General features: G+C 43.3%; 1 long non-coding RNA gene across 1 annotated transcript in view; it reads right to left on the bottom strand.

Moving 5' to 3' along the window:
- Positions 1-3,417: 3,417 nt before the first annotated feature.
- The window catches only part of LOC308642630, a 44,933-nt gene continuing 24,062 nt past the window's right edge, over positions 3,418-24,288 (bottom strand). Inside the window, exon 3 of the long non-coding RNA XR_014020595.1 lies at positions 3,418-3,551. This is a non-coding gene — a long non-coding RNA (uncharacterized lncRNA). The remainder of the gene's footprint in view (positions 3,552-24,288) is intronic.

Below are 24,288 nucleotides of genomic sequence, written 5' to 3'. Positions count from 1 at the left end.
GCCTTCAATTACCCTTTAGCCCAGGTGATTCATGTCTCATTATTATTTGGGACAGAACACAGAATTGTAAAAGTTGTAGGGGACTTCTCTCATTCTTCTTGCAAAAGGCAGCTGCTCCTGAGCCTGTCTGACAATAGTATCTGTCCTCTTTGTGATAAACAGCATACAACCAAACAATACTTATCAGAAACCCACATGAGGCATGACCCTCTGCTAGTTGCTATTTATTCTAAGAGACAGCGTCCATGCCATCTGGGAGCTTATGTCATAAGAAAAATGACACCATCCAAAACATGGTTACCCAGAAGGCAGTTACAACTTTGTGCTTTTTTTTTTTTTTAAGTATGTTTTGGTTTTGAGATCTATTTGGGGTATTTTTCCATGATGTTATATGACAGAAGACTATGGCTGAGACACATAAACATCAGTGGTGTCTGTAAAGACTGGGTTGCTGTGGAGGCGTATTCCTCCCAAGTCTTTCATTCAGCCCCAGGTGATTTCCCCACTGGCCTGTATCTCATCCTCACTATGGAAAAGTCAAAGCAAATCACTTATTTGCCAAGCCTCTGTCTCCTATAGCCTCCAGGATGGTGTTAATCTACAGCCCAGGGAAAACCATATTGCATCTTTTATTGGTCCTGGGATGGCTTCATCCTTTACTAACCAAGCCTCATTTTTCTCAGAGTCAGTGCATGTTCTAGCTGGGGGACAGTTTTATGGTTTACTGACTTGGCAATCAATGTGACATTCTGAACAAGATTGCTTCTCCAGCCTGGGAATGGGCAGGTCATACTTAAAAAAGTTTGCTCCTCCTCCAATGAGCACTCAACCGAATGTCTCCAGCCATTGATTTGGCTCTCTTGGGGAGTCCATATCATCCAGGCAAGAGTTCCCTGCTTGGAAATGGTCCAAAACACACAGTCAGTTCTCAATTAGCCATGCTAATGGAGGGGAGCAGCAGTGCAGATGATACAAACCAGCAGATTATCTGAAAATCACTTTTATTGGCTTCAGAACAAAGGCAATGATGCGACGCGTGTAAGTGTGCATATTCTCGTGTGTGTGCGTCCAGCAGGATCATGATTTCTGGGGGTTATCTGTGCTTTATGTGCCTCAGTGTCTGCATTCGCTGAGGTAACAGTATTTGGAAGTGGGAATAGGTGTCCCAACTGTGTTATGAGTGAGAGAGGAAAGCCAGGATGGAGTAGGAAGGCTCCCCAAGGTATTTACAGAGCAATGAAGAGGGGCAGGGAGCTCTGTTTCAGCAGTTCTGTGGGTGGCTCTGGCTTCACACCACCCCTTCCCTTAGGGGGCACATTTTTCTCTGCACATTCTCTGAGGTTGGGGGGCCCACTCTCTGCCCCCAGATCCCAGCAGGGCTATTGGGAGATATCCAAGCCACTCTCTACAGACTGTATATATGCCCCCGCTTGGTAGTGACCCCAAATTTTTATTGCCCCTTTCACTACCAGAAGGCCATATACGAGGTGGAGCTTGTCAGATGCTCTATAGAATCAACGCAAGCACTCACCTTGCAAATTTCTCTGAAAACTAAGCAACTTCTAGACTTTCTTGTAAGCTTATTGCAAGTTTTAGGGTTTTCTTTAAAGAGACCACTTGGTGGGCTAAAATTCTCAAATTTATTGAACTTAAGAATCACTGTGGAAATTGTTTTATTTGCAAATGCCTGGACCCTACTTAAAGAAATTCCAGCTCATTTGTCTGAGGCACATCCTTTAATTTGCAGTGCCATCCAATGTACCATCCTTTGCAAGACACTCTCCAGGAAGATCTGTTTAGAGGATCTGATTTTGAGCTGCAGCTTGAAGATCACTTTTCTTTCAGGGCCTTTTTCACTCCACAATCCATGAGCCTTGCTCCAAGACTAATGTTTGATGGGCCAGTAATTACTTAAGGATGCCAGGAAGCAGGGTGGCATGGTCAGGTGGGCTAGGCAGAGAACCCAGGTACTTGGGCCAGTGCATCTTCTTCCCAGCCTGACCATATCCAAAAATCCACGGGCAGCACACAAGCCACAGAGTCATCTTAGATGATACAATGATAATAGCTCCTGCTTATTGAGCACTTACTAGGTGGTAAGCATTATGGTAAGTGTTCCACATGAATTTTCTGATTGAATTCTTTTAATCCTATGAGGTGTTATTCTCATTTTTGGGAGAACCCGTGGAGAATCTATCTCAGCCTTTGCAGAGCCAATTTTAAAATAAGAGAAACAAAATAAACAAACTCAGCATGTTTGAGATTCTTGAAGGAAAGACAGCATGTAAATCAACTAATTATTATTAACATTCATGACTACATCCTTGCAGGCAAGAGGAAAAGGGTCTGATTTTCTATAGTTTCCTAAGAAATAATTTAAAGCACAGTGATTAGCTAATTGGCCAGTCCAAATGGGGTTTCTCTTGTTGGATGCCCACTGGCCTATTCTCCTTGCAAGACATAAGGGTTAGGTCAATCCAACAGCTGTGACCACTGTCTAAATAGAGTTATCACTTCGAAGAAATTCCATGCTTCAAAGATCAGGACGGACTAAGTAACGAGTTTTATTGTTTAGTTGATTGCTGACTTTCTAAAATAAGCAGTTAGATTCATGTTCCCATAAAGGACACTGTTTCCTATAGATTAACTGGATGTCAGTCTCCAGGCAGAATCATGCAGACCTAGTGGAGGAGCAAGGAGTGGAATGAAGGCCTAAGGCTACAGGAAGAGAATGCTGGACAGAGGCCCCTAAAGACAAAGAAAAGAGCTTAACAAGATGCAAATCCCATTCAGGAAAGCTCTCCAAGTCAATAATTAAAGTATGTCCAGGAATGCAGGGCTGGTGAGGTATAAAAGATCAATAGGTTAAATACTTTATGTTGTTTAATCAGATACTTAGCACAAATCAAATATTACCTTCCTGAGGTTATTAGGCTAAATGAGGGCACTGCGGTGGTGAACATTCATTACTGACACACCAATGGATCATGAAAATAGCAAGGTACATTCCTGAGTCACCTCCAGCCTAAGATGAGAAAGAAGGAGACCAGAAAGCCTTTATTCCCCGCACAGGACTGAAGTGGCATTTGTGCTTTTTCATAAGAATAGCTTAGGAAGTTGGGGTTATGTGTTTCCCTGGAGAATTAAAGGTACCAATCTTGAAATAAAATTAAAATAATGATCTCCTTGAAGCTGAGTATATCCACCATTGTACAAAAATGAGAAGAAATCCATATTATTCAGGACCATGGAAAGCCCCCTCATTCTTGCATAACAATGACTTCTTTATTTTGTTCATTACCATTGCAGACATGGCAGTTTTGGGGTATTAAAGCTGTGCATCTTGAAGGGTCTTTTCTTGAGAAGCAATCCAAGGAATCTGTGGCCATGACCGAGCCATGACAGTGCCCGTCTGTTAAGGGAATGGACATTCCCGATGAGAACCTTGTGGATTGATCAGTCACTGGGGTCTGCCAACTTTAGCCTTCCTCTGGTCAGATTACTTCCCTGTCTTTTCCAGTAGTTTGCAGTGAAACCAGATTGGAATTTCTCTGAAAACAAAGAGGATGAAAAAGGCAATGGAAATGCAAAAAACATCACAATGACTAGCTGAAGCACAGTTCTCTGCATGGACAGGATCCAGTTGCACAGATCCACCTGACCCCACCTGCAGAAACCCCATCAGGTCCTCCCAAGCTTATTCATCTTACTGTCTGCATGTGTTTCTCTGTCACTGTCTCCATCCCCTTAGGCCCCCTCACCCCAACCCATCTCCACAACTCCTGGCCCCCTCTGGATGAGAAAAGAAAACAAACACTGCCCTTGCTTTTCCAAAGTACATGCTCCATTCTGCCATCAGTTCTGCAAGCACTCACCTTGCAAATCTGTTCCCTGCCATACTGGAAGTTTCTCCTGAGCCACTTCTTTCTGGGTTGGTTTGCTTAATCCACTAAAACACGTCAACCAGCTAGATATTAGGCAGGGTTTTACTTTTTTGGAAATTATTTACTGATTCCCTAACATTCTAACCCAGTAGTTTTCTAACTGGGCTCCTCAGAACCTTGAGGTTCCTGCAAGGTCCAAACTGCCTCTATAATCAGTGTAGAGGCTGAGCAGGCAATGCCCGTGGCCCATCCACTGCTTGTCACCCACTGCCTTGCATCAGTTTTGTGGGCTCAGATTCCATGTTAAACCTCATTTTTAAAAAAAATCTATTTAAGAGAAAAATTTCCGAAGCCATTATTCCAGGTTTTCTGGAGACTCCAATGATACTACCTGTCTTAGGGTGCTTCATGCTGCTGTAACAAAATGCAACTCATTGGGAAACTTATTAAAAATAAAATTTATTTCTTTCTGTTCTGGAGAAGTCCAAGATCACTGTGTAAAGTGACACCAGGGTTGTCTGGTGAGGGCTGCTCTCTTCTTCCAAGATAGCACCTCTTTGCTGCCTGCAGAGCAGGAATGCTGTGTCCCCACATAGAGGGAGACCACAGGGCAAAAAAAGTAAATAAATAAAAGGCAAATTTCCTCATCAACGTTTTTAATAAGGACATCTAAGACCTCACAGCCTAATCACCTCTAAAGGCTCCTCCTGAACTTTAGAGGGGACACACCTAATTTTCTATTGCTATAATTTATTGTATTTTCTTCCACAACAAACATGATAAAAACCCCAATGATAACTAACAATTTTTTCGTGTTAATTCTTTGTCAAGAGTTTCCAACATATTGTCTTACATAACCCATTTTGCAAAAGAAAAAAACTGAAGAGACCACGATTAAGAAACTAGCCTGAGATCTCACAGGTACTTTAGTCACTGCAAACAGTGTCAGAAACAAAAAGAATAAGAGAAAATCACACTGTCCTCAAAATATAAAGAACTAGTATTTGTCGCGGTGGACACTGCTATGGCCTCCCCACGCACGCATAACTTAGTAGAGTAGATGGGACTTTTATCATGTCACTATCACATAGAAACCCGAGCCAGGACACATCTAAGGAATCCAAGCCACCAGGACTGCCCTGTTGCCCAGCTTGGGATTTTCCCCCAGTACTGCAGCCCCCTGACATGATCTGATATAGCTTTCCCAAGACTCTCTTAGGGCAGATTGGCACACCCTGCTCCAGGACAACAATTGTGTCATGAAAATTGCAGATCCACACCCTCCTCAAAGTGGTTTCTAGTCTCCAGAGTGATAGCACAGTGGCTTCCTCCGTGCCCTGGATAAGGAGGGAAACAACTTCAGAGGGGAAGACAGAGCTTTGGAGTTGACAAATAAAGAGATTTTTTTTACCCTTCCAAATTCAGTTGTTCATAGGGAGAGCAAAAAGGTGAAGGAGAGAAGAGCAGGTGTGAATGCTTCAGCAAGTGAGACTTTTCAGAGAAACAAAAGCAGCATTTGTCAGAGCAGAGAGCTGCGTAAACCCACCGAGAATTCAAGCAGTTAGCACCCTGGCAAGCCCCTGCCTCTACCAGCTCTGACCCAGTTTTGAGAGCTACCACTCATATTGTTTTCCAGATAAAAGCAAGCTGTAGCAAAAGCTCTCCACCCCTCCGTGAGGCTTTGACATCAGGGAAAATGATCCCGACTCAAGTGACTCCTCTCCTTTCTTACCCTTCCCTCTGCTCCAGCCCTTCGCCCTTCCCTCTCCTTCTCACGCATCTTCCTCAGAGCTGTCAAATCACAAGCCTCAGCATGGAGACAGACAGCTCCACCACCACCTGCCTGCAGCTGGAGTGTCTCTCCATGCCTCCTTTCCTCCTGCTTAAAACTGAGCAGCTAAAGCTGTCTTTTGAAGGCCAAGACAGAGCAAGGAGTTAGCTCTGGGTTGAAAGAATGAATGACCCTCTGCAGACTCCTGGCCTATCACCCAGTAGGTTAGTGGTAATGTATAAGTCATATGGAAGATGAGGCAGTGAAACCTTTAAAGAAGCAAACTCTTAAAACACCCAAACTTTTGTTGTTGTTGTTGTCTGTCTATTTTCAACTGAGAGACATCAAGGGAGCATGGAAGGGGAAGGGGTAGAGGCTTAGATATGCAGGATCCATATATTATGGTTTAGATGTGATGTCCCCCTGACAGCTCGTGTGTGAGACAATGCAAAAAAGTTTGGAGGAGAAATGATTGGACTATAGCTAACCTAATCAGTGAATTGATCCCTGATGGGATTAACTGAGTGGTGACTGGAGGCAGGTGGGATGTGGCTGGAGGGAGTGGTTCATTGGGGGCGTAGCTATGGGGTGTATATTTGTATCTGGCAATTAGAGACCTCTCTCTCTGCTTTCTGAACATCATGTGAGCTGCTTCCCTCCATCACACTGTTCCCCCATGATGTCTTGCCTCACCTTGAGCCCAGAGGAATGAAGCCTGCTTCTATGGACTAAGACCTCTGAAACCATGAGCCTGCAAATAAACTCTTCCTCCTCCACAGTTGTACTGGTCGGGTCTTTTAGCTGCAGTAGGGAAAAGGCTGACTAAAACACCATGGGAGGCCAGGAGACAGAACCGCTCAGATCTTCTTCCATGTCAGCCATGAGGTTGCCTGGCAGGAAAGGGCTCAGGATGTGGCCAGGCTAACGCCCCCTCCAGACAGATGCAGGAGGATGGTTTTAGGGTCATTGTGGTTTTAGCGTGGGCGAGGGGAGGAGATAACTGAAGCTGCCTACTGAGACAGAGAGGGGCTCCGTTTCCTGATAGGGTCCAGCTGGTGGCCCTGCTGCCATCCTGTCCCTGCCCATCCTCACTGAGCAGTTCACACCCGACTTGCTCTGCAGAGCTTTCCTAGACTGTGGAAGGCCCCAGTGTTGTCTCCTCCATTTTCCTGTATCGAGCTTACTATCTGCACCTCTCAGTTGCCTGGTTATTCAATCACTCTCCTGTTTACTTTACTTTTCAGCTGTGTACATATATTCTTCACAAGAAAATTATAAACAAAGTGTCTGCATACGCTTTATTATAACCTGCTCTCTTTCCCTCGTCCTCCCCACTCCTCTACAAAACCCAATTAAGAGTGGAGGAGACATTTAACAAATACCAGCTGCTGAATGCATGAATGAATGACTTTTTTAATCAAATATAAATTAAACTGGTGTCTCATCAAAAAAAAAAAAAAAGCTTTTTTGCATTAACCCCCATAGAGCTTTTCTTAATGATAAATGGTAACAGGGGATCAGTGAAGTGGCTGGTCCTTCAGCTGGGGACTTCAAGAGGTGAAATCAAAGGGCCTCTGTTCTAGTGATCACCTGAAATTCTGAGATTAAGATTTCAAAAAAAGAGTAACTCTTCAGAGTTCCCCATTTGGTTAGTAATATTAAGGTAGTAATGATGGGGTTATAATATCAGCACTCTCTGGGTAACAGCAGGACCTATGGGAGGCCATGTACACGGGGTTCAAGGGCCAGGCTCCAGAATCAGACATTCCAGGAGCCTCAATTCCACTAGGGATTGAATGGATGACTTTGGGCAAATTCCTTGACCTCTTGTCTACAGTCCCCCAAAGTAGAGTTAATAACAGACCTTTTATGAGGATGAAATGATGTGTATATAAAATACCTGGCATGTGTTTGTTGTTTTTGCAATACTGGGAATGTAACTCAGAGCCTTATACATGCTAAGCACATGCTCTACCACTGAGCTACAGCCCCAGCTCTGCCCAACATTTGGAACATGCCCAAAGTGTAGTAGCTCTTGCTCTTATTACCATAGATTCTCTGGGTGAGCTTGGCCAGCAGCTCCTCCTGCCTTGGTTCTTCCTCATGCCCTAAGGAGACAGCTGAGAATCACCATCCACAGAGACTCCAGCTTCTGGCTCCTGGCCAAGAGGGTACCAGCTTCACCCAAAGAACAACAGGGGCTAACAGATGCTGAGCCCAATCCAAAGAAGCCCCTCCTTTTCTTGCAAGGAGCTGAAACCCCAGCCTTCCAGGGACCCTCAGAACCTTGGGTTCTTCTTAAAGGAATCGTCCAGACAGACCAGAGATCATGAGTGCCCATCTTCCTCCTGGCCCAGAATTAACAAGCCCTCACTGCTTCATTTATTCTTTGCTTAGCACAAGGTCGAAATCCCATTTTTGCCTCATTTTCCAGTTGGCACAATGACTTCTCCCACCTTATTTTAAATATCTGAATTCAGAAACATTAATTAGGGACTTCCCACGACTTTATGGAGGTGTCATGATTAGACCTATTATTACCGCCCCAAATGGGAAAATTGAACATCTACTGCTTTATGAACCCTTTATCACAATTAATGCTGTCTCTAAAGCTTTCCATTTATTGGATTCTCTAGTATAATCATTCCTTATATGTGTTTCAAGACCTTGTACAAGTACAAATAATTTAAACTAATTAGCTTATTATAAAAAAGGAATGAAAACAAATGGCACATGAATGAATTGTGAGGTTTCTTTTTTTTTTTTAAAGAGAAAGTGAGAGAGGAGAGAGAGAGAGAGAATTTTTAATATTTATTTTTTTTTAGTTCTCAGCAGACACAACATCTTTTGTTTGTATGTGGTGCTGAGGATCGAACCTGGGCCGCACGCATGCCAGTCGAACACGCTACCGCTTGAGCCACATCCCCAGCCCAAATTGTGAGGTTTCATATGGAATTAATATCTCCCTAATACCCACAAATTTGGTAAATTCATTATACATCTATAATCAAACCTGATGAATCCCCTAGATAATTCAGGAGTAATTATGCATGAACTGCTGCCACTTATTTTAAAGTGCTACCAAAATAAGAGATTTATCCCCAAGATCCAGTCAGGCTCCAGGATAACTAGCTCTAACCTGACATCTCCTGACAAGATCAGCCAGGAGAAATTACACCAACTTTTCATCTCCCAAATGCTTTCCCCTGACATCTGTAAAGAGCAGCCACAACCCTCAGCCATAGTCTGCTTGGGGCACAGAGTTGACTTGTCACTAGGATTTTTTTTTTTTTTTTTTTTTTTTTTTTTTTTTTTGTCCATGAAGATTGGGGAGGATGGAATGCAGGTTGGAATATCCACCAAAGCCCTCAGAACACCATACAGCACTCAAAGTCATCAATTCCCAAGAGCCTTTTTTGGTCTAGTTGCATAAATCTGTAGCAAGGAGCCTTTTTCTCCCCCTTGTGATGGTTTAGATATGAGGTGTTCCCCAAAACCTCTTGTGCAAGACAATGCAAGAAAGTTTAGAGGTGAAATGGTTGGGTTGTGAGAGTATTAACCTAATCAGTGTATTGATCTCCTGATAGGGATTAACTGGGTGGAAACTGAAGGTAGACAGGGTGTGGCCAGAGGAGGTGGGTCACTGGAGTGTGCCTTTGAGTTATATATTTTGTCCTTATTGGGCAGCATTCTCTCTACCTCCTGGTGCTTTCCTCTACCACACCCTTCCACCATGATGTTCTGCCACATCTTGGGGATAGAGCAATGGACCTGGCTGTCTATGGACTGAGACCTCTGAAACTATGAGCCCCAAATAAACTTTTTCCCCTGTAAAATTGTTCCTGTTGGGTCTTGTGGTCACAGCAGCAAAAAAAAAAAAAAAAAAAAAAAAAAAAAAACTGACTAAAATGACCCTCCATAGTGGTTGCAGTTATTTTCCGATATGACCCACCTGTAGTTGTAGGGCCCTGACTTTAGTAAGCTGATCCCAACCAGACAAAATTAATTCTCCTTTAAACCACCATTGACTTTAATTCTTAGCTTTCCTTAAGGAAAAAAAAAAAACTCCTAGTTATTTTTAGATATATCTCCTATTTGATTATATGTTCCTTGAAGCCTCTGATAGTGCTGTTTATTACATATATTCATTATATACAAAATATTCAACAAATATTTCTAAATACCTGTATGCTAGGCCTTAATTTTTATTACATCAGTAAATAAAACAGACAACTCTCTAAGCCTTCATGGAAGATATTCTAGTGGGGGAAACATAAAATAAACAAGTAAGATAAATAATGTGTCAAGTGGGGATAAGCACTCTGGGGACAAATAAAGAAGGGTGAGCGATAGGAGTGCCAGTACAGGGGAGGTGCACATTTTAAACAGAGTGGTCAGCCCAGAAAAGTTAGCAACTAGGCCATGTCCTGAGGAGGTGAGGAGCTGAGACTCAGATGACTGAGGTCAGAACATCTCAACCAGAGAGGACTGTGAGGCAGGAGCATGCTTGGTGTGTCAGAGGGACAGCAAAGAGGCCAGAGTGACTGAAGCAGAATGAGCAAAGGACAATGAGGCAAAGACCATGGCAGACTCTGGACAACACAGAAAGGGTTTTGGCTTTTCCTCTGAGGAAGATAAGAAGCCTTTGAAATGTTTTGAACAGAGAAATGATTCTACCTGACTTATGTTTTAAAAAGCATCATTTTTCTCTGATGAGAATAGACAGTGGATGGCAAGGACAGAAGCAGGCTGTATTAGAAGGCTAGTATTAGAAGGCTCTGACTATCATCTAAGGTCTCTGTGACTCAGCCCACGGTGCAGCCATGGAAGAATGAGAAGTGGCCATATACTCAATTTATTTTAAAGGAAGAGCCAATGGAATTTGCTAATAGATTCCATCTTCCTTATAAATGTCTCAGCTCCACAAGTGCATCTTCCACCTAGAAGGTGCCTGATGAATGTTTGCTGAATGAATGGAGCAAACACATGCATAAAGGAAGAATTCAAATAATTTGGACCCCACCCGGGGGCATGGGATTGAATTTGATTAGTGGGGAAAAGAACATACCTCATACATCTCAGCCTCTCTCCTGGGGCTGCGCTTCCTTACCCAGTAGAAACTCATTAAATATTTGTTGAATAGGTGAATAAACGAGTTAATTAAAATGAGTGTGCTAGACCTGGGCTTCCAACTGAAACACAGCAGGGAGCCATTGGGTCTGAGGGGTTCCCTTTCTTTAGCCCCTGGCAGGGTAGCAGGGGAACCCAGAGCTTCCTAAATACTGCAAAATGGTATTGATGCTGAGGTCCAGAAAAGTGCCTCAGATGATTGTCTGGCCTTGTGTTTGTCAGTGGTTGGAAGATGAGAAATACTTTTTAAGGACTTAAGTGCCATCATCATTACTAAATTGCTGTAGGACTAAAAATTCAGTTTATACTATTGAGGATCATTAAACTCTCTTCTGAACCTGATGCCAAAATTGAAATAATTGGCTCATCGGTGGTACAACATGGAATATAACTACCACATCGGCTTGCAGGGAAAGTGTTGTCTCAACAAGAAGAATGGAACGGGAACTTGGGTGGGTAGATTGGTTTTGTTGGCAAAGTGTTGCTATGTTGCAATTACAGCTGACAGCATAGATCCTGATTAAAAATACTTGGAGCACAAATTTAGAGTTGCAGGAAAATAAATGGATTTTGCAATCAGACCAGAGTTTCTAATCCATTGGATTTTCCAAGGCCTGGTTAAATTCTGTTTCGAGAGGTCAACTACAGATTAGACTTACTGATACCCAGTGCAGGGGAGGCCCTAAACAAGAACAAAATAAATAATGATAATAATAGATTGAGCTACAGTCCAAGAACAAAGATGTGTTTTAAATGAAAATCATTACTCACAGATGCTGGAGCAAAACCCCAGACTGATTCAGTGCCGACTGTAAGGTAGGGGGGTGGTGCACAAGGCGGTCAGATCACTAACCTGCAGCCGCTCATGCTGACCTGTGGCGGGGGGCGGGGTGGGTTAATTAGCTGCCAGTTGTAAAGCATTATTGCCTTGCTGAGTATTATTATTTTAATAAAAGAGGCTCATGAAAACGTCTCTGGTGGTAACTCATGAAGAATCATTTTGAGGACAAGAGTACTCGTACATCATTCTAAGTGCCGCCTATGTATTTGAGTATCAACAAAAAATTTACTGTTTAAACATAAATCTCTGGAAGAAGTTGAAGTTAATTAAAAAGGTTTAACAGCATATGCATTAGTATTAGCCCTGGCCCTCTTTAGCATGGAAGGAAGGGAAGGAAATAAAACAAGGTATGTGAGGAAGCAGTCAATGTAGGCATTTAATTAAATGTGGTCCAAAGCACAGGTAAAGATGCCACCTTATCTGCCATTCAGTGCAAGGAGAGAGAATGGGAGGTAGAGAACGTTTCCCTGAGGAGCTGTGCATGTTTTTAATTAACAACGGCTTTGAGAGTCCTTCCTACAGTTTTTTTTTTCTTTAGAAATTTAGGATTTCACCATGTGCCATGAGGTTTTCTGTTCAAATGCGGAAGACTCTGGCCAAATGCTGGAGACCAGTTCCCGGGCATATTTTCTGATTTATGCCCTGCCACTCATTGATTGGTCCATTCATGCTGCTGATATCTATAGAGCCCTCACTCTGCACCCTGCATCACACCCTGTTGCCTGAGGGGGTGCCAAAAAGGTGGTCTGGTCTCTGCCCTTGACTGACTCCCAGCAGAGTGAGGAAGACTGGCATAACCACCAGGACCATTCGCTATGCCACGAGAGGGTTGTGTCCTCAGCATGTGGGGATTGCAGATCAGGATGTTGGAGGTTCATGTACAAATTAAAATACTGCAATTGGCCCAAGCCTGTGCCTGCAGGAGAATCAAGTGGGAATGGATCATTGGCTTTTACAGTTTCATGATGTCAGTCTTCATACCTGTATTTTCGGGCCCCACTCTGTATTCCCCCCACTTTCTCCTTTAAAATGTCCAGCTTGCATCCATCCTACACTAGCTTGGGAATACACCAAGTTTATTCCTCCTCTGTTCATTTATTCACTGTCCTAATGCTTAAAATCTCCCCTCCCAATTCCTCCCCCTCTTTCTTTTTTTAAAAATATTTATTTTTCAGCTTTAGGTGGACACAATATCTTTATTTTATTTTTATGTGGTGCTGAGGATGGAACCCAGTGCCTCATGCATGACAGGCGAGCGCACTACTACTTGAGCCATATCAAGCCCATCCCCTCCTCCCCCTCTTTCAAGGTTCACTGCAAATCCACCTCTTCCAGGACAGGCGTCTTAATTCTCCTGGGCTGTGGTGGTGTCTCATGGGACTTGGAATGCTCACCATTTGTCAAAAGTCAAATGGTTGTCAAAGGCTGTCCAAAGTCAGTGGCTGGTGAAAGGCACCACTCTCAAGTGACTGTGTGACCATACCATACACTTTAGCACTTAAAATATTTGCTAGCTTTATAACCTATTGATTATTATTTGTTTCATGGGTAATCTTTGTCCCATCAACTTAAGATGTTAACTCATGGAGGCATTTAGTAGGAAATCAATCAATTGATTCTTCAGAGTGCTTTCTCCAGACCCACTTCAAAATTCAAAAATTCCTCCCACTGTACCAATTTTTTATTCTTCTCACCTCATCTGCAGGTTTTCAGTACATGACCCCATCCCCTTGAGGATTTTAGCTCCAGGATCTCGGTTTCCTCACCCAACCTAACCCATCACCCATTTCATCCTTGATAACTTCAGACCCTTCCAAGCCTCTGACCTCTTCAGTTCCCAGCTGTCTTTGCTCTAGTAGTCTTTACCTGTAGCTCTGCATCTTGAAACTCATGACTCAAAACTGCTGAATATTCAGGTCCAATTGTCAAACTCCCGCTCTCTCCACACCCTTCTTCTCACTCCCTCTTGACCTGGTTTTCTGGTTTTCTCTCGGCCTTTGGTCCTTTCATCTTTTCCTCTTTTCCCACTTCCCTCCCCAGCTTCAGTCACTCTGAACTCTATGGCCACAGGCTTCACCTCCACTCTTGCTAACACTCTAGAATTCCCTCTTTGTTGTCCTTCCACCTACTTGATTTTTTCAGCCCCCAATTCTCAGTCCACTACTCACTGGATCCATTTCAATCTAGCGTGCTAATCCCATAATCCAGGGGTTATTTGAGTCCTTCCCAACCATATCCATCTCACACTTACAGTGGTAGATATCAGGAACAGGACTGTCCGTCCAGATCTCCAGCATTAGACTGGGACCTGGGTTGACTGCAGGCACACTGTTCTCACTGTATTGAGCTACCATACTGAAAAGTTTCCTGAAAAGTCCCTAATGCACCGTCTACAGTACAATTTACCCTCCTCCAAAAACTCTTGCATTCTCTGTGTTCCACACACTACAGTCAACATCAGGGTCTTCTCAATTTTCTCCCTAAACACCAGAGTTACCCTTGACCCTCGCTCTCTCTCACTCTCCATATCCCTTTGGTCTGCAACTCACATTGACTCTGTTCCCCTTCCCTTAGTCTCTATTGTCACCAACATTGTTAAGATCCTTATTTGATCTCTCTGAGATCATTATTGCCCCCAAACTCCTCTACCTCCAACTCATCTCCAGTATGATCCAACCCATTTAATTGCCACATTGGTATTCAAAAACTCAGTCAGACCTTCCCTGAAATCTCTGATGATTCACATTTGCCCCAGGTTCAAGTCTTTGTCTCAGCATGGCAATCAAGACTTGTCATGATATAGCCTCATCCTTCATCTTCCATCCCATTTCCTGCTACTCACCTCTCCTGGAAGTACAATCTCTGCTCTCTCACTTCAGTACTTAAGCCGTTTCCTCTGTCTGAAATAGCTTTCATCTGTACATGTCAAAATCCTCTGTGCCCTTCCAAACCATCTCAAATATTGTCCCTTCTATAAATTTCAGTCCAATCTCTCCCAACTATTGATGAGCTCTCCTCTGTGTTTCCCTAATGTTTTTTTCCTTTGGCAATTCACTCATTCAACTAATATTTATTAAGCATCTACTATGTGCCAAGAACTTTAATATACATTACCTTGTTTAACCCTCATGTTATCCCTATGAAATAGGTATCATTAATATTCTTGTTACAGAAATGAGAAAATGGAAGCTATGTGAGTTGGAATTTTCTATTCAATATTACAGTTAGTAGGTGGTAGAGTCAGTTTCTAAATCTGATTCCAACATTCTTCGCATCAGCCCAGAGTTGCCTGTCCTTAACTACATAATACACTTTGCATTGGCTGGAAAGAGAAGGAGAAAAGAAAAGGAAGGAGGAAAGGGAGGGAGTGAGGGAAAGGAGAATAGCAGGAGGGAAGGAAGACCCAACTGCCTTTTTGGCCCTTCTAGATTGAACTCAGGAACATGCCTGGTTCACCACTGAATTCTTCACTTTGAGCTTTATGCAGAGGAAATGCTTAATAAATGTTGACTTTATGTAATAAAATATACAGTTTAGAATTTTGCACATATAAAATCATAAACCTGGAAGAGGCATAAACCCATCCCCTGTCTGCATAAGATTATCCTTATAGCCCTTTCTGGTTCCAGCCCACCTCTTGGGTTGTCATCTCCTCCAACTCCTATCTGTCCCTAAGACCTTCCTTTCCTACAAGATGCTCTTGGCTTTCTTGAGGCATCTTGCTTGTTCATAGTTACTCTTAGGCTGTTCTTTTGGAGTTGGTGGTCAATGTAGGAAACTGGAATTGATCTTTTTACATTGAGAGTTTGCTACGAAAAAGTAAAGGAAAGGGAGGGAGTAGAAAGAGGAGGGCAGAGTTAGCATTTCCGGTGAGTTGAGTTTGTAATGCTCTTTCACAGAGAGGCAATTTCATCCCCCTCCTGTTCCCTCCAGGAGTCTAGAGCAAATGCAATGTTATCTCCCAGGAATGCATTGCCTAGTGTGGGCATAACCAGGATATGTGCAGGGAGACTTGGCACAGACAGAGCCTCTTGCTGGTCTCAGAAGTGGGAACAGTGAGAACTAATCACTAATCCCAGTGAGACCGGCGCAGAGAGGATTCTGAAGATGGAGCTAGAAGGCAGGGAGGCATCTATCAAAAATCCATTATTTGATGTGCTAACAAGATCGTTGGAGCCCCCTGCCCTCCTGTGGGTTCTGGAGACCTACCTTTTCTTTCCAAAGGGGACTTTGATTCTCCAGCAGCTGCCTATTGAGATCTGGGCTCTATCCCAAAGCATCCAAAGATATTCTCATGTTTCTGAGCATTTCAGAGGAAGACCCCTTCCAACTGGACATCTGCCTTTTGTAAGATGGAGAGAGGGTCTTTTCGTAGCTGCCACTTAGCACTATAAGCCGTTCTTTCCCAAAGTAAGAAAAGAAGTTGGGAATATGCCAATCCACGCAAGAGTTCTGTCATGGGGGTTTCATCAAGTAACATGGGTTTCTATGTGGAAGTGGATTCACTCTGAATTCTTGAGTACACTATTAGTTGTTACATAAATGGATGACAGTATTTAAGTATAGTGGAGTCTCTGGATACAAAGAGAGGATTTTCTTGCACAGTAGAGAAAGAGCTAGTTGCAAGGATGGGGTGGGACATTGTGCATACCCAGTGTCCTCATAAGAAGCTGAGAGGTCTGTGTTGAATATAGCCTACAGAGGCCTTGGTGGGACATTTCTCACTCACAGAAACTTTCTTTGCTTACCATCTAGAGGGGAGGTGCAATTTTCTCCTTTCTTGTTACTAATTCCAAAGTTATCCCTTTAGCTCAGATCTTTGTAACCAGAGCTATATACTTCCACACGACACCCTGAACCCTGAAATGATAAAGTGGCAAATAGCTTAGTGAACACCAGGAGATTCCTCTGAGACCAGGCCTGGAGTGAACTTCCTGCTAAACTCAGAACCTGGAAGGGGCCATAGCAACCATCAGGAGAGCCAGTGATGACAGCTTGGACCAGGGTGACAGCAGAGGAAGTGGAGAAAGGTGGCGGCTTGTGGATATATTTTGAGACAACATGATAGGTTGACAGACTGGATATGGGTGCAAAAGAAAGAAAGTCTAGGAACACTCCAGGGTTTGTGGCCTGAGTAGCTAGAAGGATAAAACTTCTATTTACAAAGATGAGGAAGACTGTGAAAGGAGAAGGTCTATGGGAGAAGGTGGGAGCTCTCTTGGGACTTGTGATGCCTGTCAGACTTCCAAGAAGAGAAGAGTAGACAGATAGTGTGTGATCTGGAGTTAAGGGTAGTGACCCAGGCTGTGAAGAGAAATTCGAGAGACATTAGAGTAGAGTGGGTATTTTAAAGTTCTAAGATTAATGAAGCTCAAGAATTGATGCACAGGATGCTGCTATGAAGGTCAAGGAGAGAAGGAAAAGAGGTCAGTGACCTAGGAGGAAAATGGTCAGTAGAGAAAACCCAGAGACATTCTCTCCCATGTGCCTTTACCATGATTTACTCCTCACAGAGTTGTGCATGAGGCCCTGTTGTTCACCCCAGAGGTTCAGAAAGAACCTATGTGAAGCAGCAGCAAGCAATCTGAGAGGGTATATCTTTAAGAGCAAATTGTGGGGTTCAGACAAGAGCTGTGGGGAGTATTAATCTGACTACTAGGGCTTCTTAGCCACACTTTTCAGGTACAGGCAGCCAGGAGGAAAAAGCTGACTTTAATTCAGAGGCCAAATTCTTCCCTCAGATCTATGCATGTAATGTATGCAGGAAGCAGATTGGAGTGCTTTTGATGTTGCTAATCTGAATTGACAGTCTGTTTGCTAGTTCCAGATGAGGACACCTTTCAATTCTGTGTGTGTGTGTGTGTGTGTGTGTGTGTGTGTGTGTCTGTGTGTTTCCGTCAGTATTGACAGTCTCCTTTCCCAAACCAAATTGGGACCCTCAGATCCCCTCCTCTGCACCATCCACAGCTATTCCTCAGAGTGGCTTAAGCCAGTCTCCATCCTATAAATAACAGGAGCTCTTGGGGACCACTCAGCAGCTGCAGGAAAGTGAAGTGATGGACTCAGAAAATCAAAGCTTCCATGCCTTATTTTTTTTTAGTCAATGCAGGGGAAAATAAAACAGTAATGGCTTGGGAAGGTGGGAGATTAATTGTCTTCTCTGGGCACGTTCATTTCATATTCATTGTCACAGTGCTGATCATAATGAAGTTATTTAGTATTCATGCAGATGTCACATCAAGTTCCTCCATAGATGTTTTACTGTAATTTAGCATAAGTTAATGGATATCTATATTAAAGTGTTCCCAATTAAGCAAGTGGCCTTTCTATTCTACAGGCCAGATTGGATTGGATGGCCATGAAGTGTAAGCAAACGAAGCCTTCTCAGATCCCAGCCTCAGAGGTCAAACCTGAAATGAGTTTAGCTCCTTCTTGTGTCTATTTCACAAGAATCCTAGTGGCTCAAAAATAACTTGGTAATTGACTGATCCAGACAGATGAGTTGGAAAGTGGGTGATTGATGGGCCCAATATATTTGAACAAAATCAACACCAGGGAGAATACTAATTGCACAGTTGGGCCAGCTAGCAGAGCTGACACAAGAACAGAGTCAGGATTAGCTGATCACATCTCCAGCTTGCAGAACCCTGAGACTTTCCAGCAACTGTCCTGGGATGCAATTGGTGGTTGTTTAGCATCTGTCTTCTGAACTTCCCTGGATTAGAAGCTGCCACATTGGAAATGGTTTATTGAGCTCAGTGGAGGTTACTTTTAAAGGCTTAAGGGATTGGGTTCCATTAAAAAAAATACAAACAATTTTTAAATGAGGTTTGGTCAAGCAAAAGTACTTTTTTTCCTTTATGCTTACCCAGAAGTGGAAAAAGAAAAGAAGCAAGAAATTCAAATAGAAGTACAAATAGCTGCTTAGACCTTCATTGGAGATAGGACTGATTCAGTCAATACATAGGTTTCTTTTTTTAAATGTTACCAAAAGGTCAGAGCCAGTGGCCTTTGAAGGCAAATCTCATCTGACAGGTGGCCCTCCAGAGCTTAAGTCTCCAGATCCATTAGCACTGAAGTGTTTCTCTTGATGGGCTTTAGGATGACTGGGGGCTGGCCAAGTCACAAAAAGGCTGCAAACTTTGGCAGCCCAGCCCAGGGCTGAGAGACGGCAGCAGGACAAATGGACATTTCTCTCATATTACTTGTAAATCTCAATTCATCCAACCAAAAGTCATTAAACTGCACTGTCCCAAGCCCTGGGGATACAGAGGTAAGCAAAACAAAGCTTACTCAGTATAGAAAAGGAGCTAGGTAATTAAACAATATCTAAACACTATGCCTTCTGTCACTGGGCTGGGGGGGGGCGCACTGGGTGATGCCTCAGTCACCACCTGACTCTTAAGTCCTTCCACATAGTGGTCTCCTCTGCCGCAGCAGCAACCTTCTTACCAAGGTTCCTACGCTAAGTGAATTTCATGTCCTTAGTCTGAATCCCGGCTCACCAAAGTTGATCTATGACCACAACTCATCACAAATGATTGCAGTGGTGGGAAAGTGTAGGATAAGCAAAGGAAAGATAAGAAGAGGTTGTATCAATATGCCACCCCATGGTACACATCCTCCCTTGCCCATCTAAGGCAAGATGGCTACCCTTCATCACTTCAGTTGTTTGTTAACATTGTTCCAACTTCATGGAGTCATGGTTTCTAAGTCTTGTGTAGATTCTGTGAGCCCAGGAAGACACAGGATAGAGTATGGAATAATTTCCATAGTCTTGGACTTATTTAAACCAGGGATAGTGAGAGTCCCTGGATCACCTACACAGACTGACTTCCATCACAGCCAGAAGACAGACAAGAGTTTTCCCAACAGGTCATGGAACAAAAAGAAACATCATGGAGCTTTGGTTCTTTAAGAATAACAAGGTATTTCTATTCCAATCTCTAGAGCATGGAAAATCTCATCAAGAGGAAGTCGGATTTCATAAATGTTCTGTATTCTTGGATTCTGAGAAGTCAGCACTAAACCCGAAAGCAAAGTCTGTTATTTTCCTATTCTGAGCTCTCTATTCCCAAAACATTATAATTCTCCTCAAAATTTGAGAAGGTAAAGACATTATAAGATTACACAGATTATTGTCTTTGGTACCATATATAAACCAAGAAAAGCAAACTGTAAAGCTAAATTCTCCTTGTTCTTCAATCTTTCATGCAAGTGTTCTTCCTAAGATAAGTGGTCCCATTCTTCCCACTGACCTAGTTATCTTTCCTCATGCTTCCACTGTGCTGTTAGCATGTTTCACACCACACAGTGATCATCAGTTTATTTGCCAGTCTTCCCAACCATAGGCATATCCCCAAAGCCTCATACTAGGCTCAGCACTTTGTAAACATGGATGGATGGATGGATGGATGATGGATGAATGAATGATTAATGCATAGATGAAATCACATACTATTTTTTTTCCTGAGGAAAACCCTCCTTTTTAAAGTGACAAATCAGAGCTGGGTGTGGTGACACATGCCTGTAATCCCAGAGACTCAGAAGGCTGAGGCAGAAGGATTGTGAATTCAAAACCAGCCTCAGTGACTTAGCAAGGCTCCAAGCAATTTAGTGATACCCTGTCTCAAAATTAAAAATATAAAAGGCTAGGATGTTGCTCAGTGGTTAATTGCCTCTGGGTTAAATCCTCATTTCCACCCCCGCCCCCCACAAAAAAAGTGACCAATATGCAGAGGCATCCAGCCTAAAAGAAAAAAAATAGGTCCCCCACTCTTCAAGCAGGATTTCATCAGCCCTGATTAAAAATAACATCAGCAGTCTGTTATTTAGACATGATTCACTTTTTTCTTTGAATTGAAAAAAACTCGTGTGTGTGTAATTTTCAAGAGGACAAGCTAGTTAAGTTTGCCTGCTGGAGTTATGGATAATCAAATGGGAAGAGGCTTGGATAGGAGATAGGAGAGTATCCAGAGGCTGACCCATAGTGCTGTGGAGGAAGTATGACATCTACAGCAGGAAGAGTGGGAGCATGAAGCCAAGGGCCAGGGGAGGGTCGGGCAGTGCTAACAATGGTGTTTAGAGCATGCAGACGGAGAAGGGAAAAGATAGTGATTGCAACATGAATTCACTAATGCAGCTAAATCACTAAATTTTCCCAGTTACTCTGAAATCAGTCCAGATGGAAATCAAAACTCAGCACACCTGCAAGGATAGTCTGTTCCTTGCCCTTCAAAATAGGTCCAGCTAAGAAATCTACTTTAATGTGGGTTTTCCAGAGTATAATGAAGAGATAAGGGTGAATGGGGAATAGGGGCTCTGTCATTTGAAGAAGGAGCAACTCACCACCCTGCCCTGCCCTGTTTCTAAGTAGTGTTGAAGACCAGGGGAAGGAGAAGAAAAATATCCTCGTGCTGTTTAAGCCCTTGCCTTCCTAGGTACTTTCACATGTTTCTCTTTTATCTCTCAGTAATACCATGATGTAGGTGCCAATGTCATTTATTGATGTATCAGTGAGACCCAATGACATTAAACCACTTGCCTAAAGTTATACAATAAGCAGGTAAACCAGAATTCAAGTTCAAGGCTAGGTCATCTGGACTCCCAATTGGTGTTATTTTTGTACCCTCCACAGATCTGAGGAGGCACAAAGGGATAAGTTCAGCCCATCAGACTAAGGCCATGAGCAGCAAATCAACGGCCCAGACAGATACCAAGGAAGGCCCAGCCAGGTAATGGGTGCTGGGAGAAGAGCAGACAGTGTGCTAAGATAGCAGAACAAAGACAGTAAGTAAGATCTAGGAGGCAAGATGAGTTTTGTACTGTGAAGGCAGAGCTCCCACATAGCCTGTGGCTTTATACCCTTTTCTCATGGGGTTAATTCCAATATCTGGGCATCACTGAGTTCTCAAAAGAACAAGCTCCAAAAGGTAGAAAAAGAAAGATGCGTACTTATAGGGCATTATTTATCTGCCAGGTGCTGTTTACCTGTCTCCTCATTTTATCCCCCTAATTCTTTGAAATGGGCATTTTGTCATAGTAAACAAAGATAATTAATCCAAAAATACAAATAATAACAACACTGGCCCACTTTATTGGGTAGATGCCCTGGGAATATCCTGAGCATCTAAAAACAGTGCTATGCTGTTACTACTTCTGTGTTTCACAAACTGAAATTCAGAGTTTTCTGTGTTTTTTTTTTTCAAAATTCTAAAAATAATAATTGACAGAGTTGAGACATATCCCCATGTCTGTCACACTAACAGGGCCTGCTTTGGGGAGCAGTCTTTGACCTGGGGACATTGGAGTCTTAGAGGAATCCTACTGCTTCCTTCACTGATCCCTCCCACCACCTGAAGGCCTTCTATGATTTACAAATAACCAGTTATTCCTTATTGTTTTCATCTTGGGAATGAGAAACAAAGGTGGACACCTTGGAGGAGAAGGATGAGGCATCTCATCTAGGCCCCACTCTGCTCTTTATCAGGTATTTTCATACCCACCACCTCTTCAGATAAAACCACCCCCTGGGGTAGGTAGAGCAGGAATTTCATCCCTATTTTACAGATAAGATATCTGGAGACTTAACCAAATATCCCATTTGTGACAAAGCCACATTTTGGACCTAGATCTGTCCAACAACTGACCCAAGATCTCTGGTCACTCCAATCTGAGTTGCTAATCTCTATGGGTATATACCCAACCTTGACCATTTCCCACCCCTCCAGTATCCTCTCCAGGCCATCAGCCACTGTTCAGCCTCCCAGCTTCCCATATCTCAGGAGCCAGAGGGACACCTAATCAGCCCAGCCTTTTTAATGAGGAAGCATCTCTGCTCCCCCTAAGCCATAATGAAATCCCCATTCACTTACATGTGACAAGGGAGGAAAAAACTAAAGACAATGATTTGCTCTGGACCCAGTAGGACTATGCCTCTCTGCCTTTGAGGGAGGCACTGAACTATCCAATGAAGGGCTTTAGAGCAGAAGCCCTTCTGCAGCAAATGACATATGCATTTGCTATACCTGCCTAGAGGCAGAGATGTTCTGCCTGGCCTCCTACAGACCCTCTTGTTGGGAACCAAGTTTAAGATTCAATCCTGCTTGCTGAGCAGAGCTGCAAAAGGTCAGGCCTTTAAAAGTGTTCTTTGTGCTCATCCACTCAAACAAGCATGATTCCTGATCTAGGAGAAAGTTAGGGTTAAGTTAGAAGTTAGAACAATTCTGAGTGGGCTAGCTATGGCTAGGGGACAAATGAGGTAATATATGGACTTTCTTCCCTAAGCTTCTCCTGGCTCACCCTTGTGAAACAAGCCCTGTTGGAGACCAGGAAGGTGGCAATGCATAGTGGGGAGAGCACCAGCAAAGGCTGCCAAGAGGGCCCAGACCCATAGTCTAGGGCCAGAAGTGTTGTTTTTTCGAAAATATGATATTTTATGAACAAGGTGCAAACTGTGCAGGCAGGATGGAAATTGGGTGTGAGGAGGGCTTGATGGGGGTGGGTGGACTGTGTTCTACCCAGTATACTCTTTGCAATGTACTCAGGGCAATGCTACCAAAAGACTTGAATCCCTTTAATGTTTTTTGAGAAAGAAAAGGCAAACCTCCAACTTGGAGAACACTAGTCAAACCTCATTTCCTCCACAAAGTCTTGGTAGCCTCTCCAGCTCAGATGGTCTTCCTCTGGATGCCACAGAGACTTAATCTGCCCCCTCCCCAGTTTGGGCTCTATCTTCTAAGCACATCAGCTTAATGAGGTACCCAGATGAGAAGGTAGAGGTGTACCCAGGGGCACTGGAAACTATGATATTGTGACGGTACTGGATTTAGAGTGAAGACTTCTGGCTCTGTCACTGGTCAGCTGTATAAGGCAAGAAACAATGGCACCTCCTGTACTCAGTTATTATGAAAGACTGCATGAAATAATCCACATAAAAGGCACATCACAGAATCTGGTACAAAGCAGATGCTCAACTGGTAGCTCCTGCTGCTCTCACCACTCAGGGAAGCTAAAGTATGATCTGGTTCCACCCTATCCAGAGCCTTAAGTACCTGTAAACAGAGCAAGATAGACAACACACTCCGTCCACATGCAAATTGACCTTTAATGCTGTATTGCCTCCAAAAATAAGAGAATTTTTTCCCTTCAAGCTGGAGCTTTGGAAGGAGTTAAACCACATCCCCAGGCCAGAGCTCAGAAGAAGAGGGGAAAATTCCCCAAAGCGCAGTTCTGATTCATGTAAAGTAGACAGTACTTTCCAAGGAGGTGGAAGAAGGCAAGAAATGGTGTCTGAACAGGGACTTTGCAGCAGAAACATGACTAAACCATGTGAAATGAAATCCCTGCTGGATACATCCTTCCTATCTTTTTTATGTCTATGTGGTAGCTAAGTTGTCAGCACCCAGGTTCTGCCTAACTAAACATATATGCTGGTACAAAAATATACACTGATGGATGATGGAAAGGAAGACAAAATAATATTTAAACTGGATTTTAGCAGCTAAAGGGTGATTTAAAAAATTTAGACTCCAAGTGGCTGGGCATAGGGAGATAAGTACTGATGGGGCGTCGTCAGCATATTCCTCACCCCTGCAGCCAACATGAGACTGAGGATGCTTGTGGGAAAATAAACAGCTGTGGAGCTGTCTGGTGCTGACGGC

The sequence above is a fragment of the Spermophilus citellus genome, assembly GCF_964194105.1.
Source record: "Spermophilus citellus genome assembly, chromosome: 2".
Lineage (NCBI taxonomy): Eukaryota > Metazoa > Chordata > Mammalia > Rodentia > Sciuridae > Spermophilus > Spermophilus citellus.
Note: the sequence above shows the minus strand (reverse complement) of the source record. Positions and strands in the feature narration are given on the sequence as shown.